This window comes from Erythranthe guttata, chromosome 14, assembly GCF_056151865.1.
Source record: "Erythranthe guttata isolate IM_541 chromosome 14, IM_541, whole genome shotgun sequence".
Taxonomy (NCBI): Eukaryota; Viridiplantae; Streptophyta; class Magnoliopsida; order Lamiales; family Phrymaceae; genus Erythranthe; species Erythranthe guttata.
In genome coordinates, this window is record NC_142546.1 from 12,261,933 (window position 1) to 12,262,500 (window position 568).

Consider the following 568-nt stretch of genomic DNA (forward strand, 5'->3'; position numbering starts at 1 on the left):
ATAATAAACATAATTAAAAGCATGTTCATAATCAAACTGACATAAATAACCATAAAGCATTTAAATAAATAAATAAACATTCTGCTATTATGGTTAAGTTGGGACTTTCAGACATAGACTCCTTAAAAACAGAAAGTCTAAAAGTCCCCGTATAACTCGAACTGCAGCTCGATCAGACTGCCTGAACCGCTACCGGACAGCAACCCTGGAACCGCCGCCTGCCGAGTCGCCGCGCCTGAACCAGGTTCATTGTTGGACCAGTTCCGTTGGGCGGGCCGCCTGCCCGTTTTTATTGGACGCCGCTGGACCGCCGGTCTGCTGGCCTGGCCGCCTGCCCGGTTCGCCTTGACAAGACCACCGGTTCGGTTAAAGCCAGAACCGGAAATAGAACCAACCAGAACCGAACAAGGGTCCACGGTCATAGAACCTAACCGAACCGATTTAACTAGAATCGGAACTAGAACCGAAAAACCGATTCGGTTTCGGTTCCTCATTTTCAGAACAGAGAACCGATGGTTAGAACCGCGGTTCTAACCGTTCGAACCGTTTTTTTAAGAAAAAAATAATA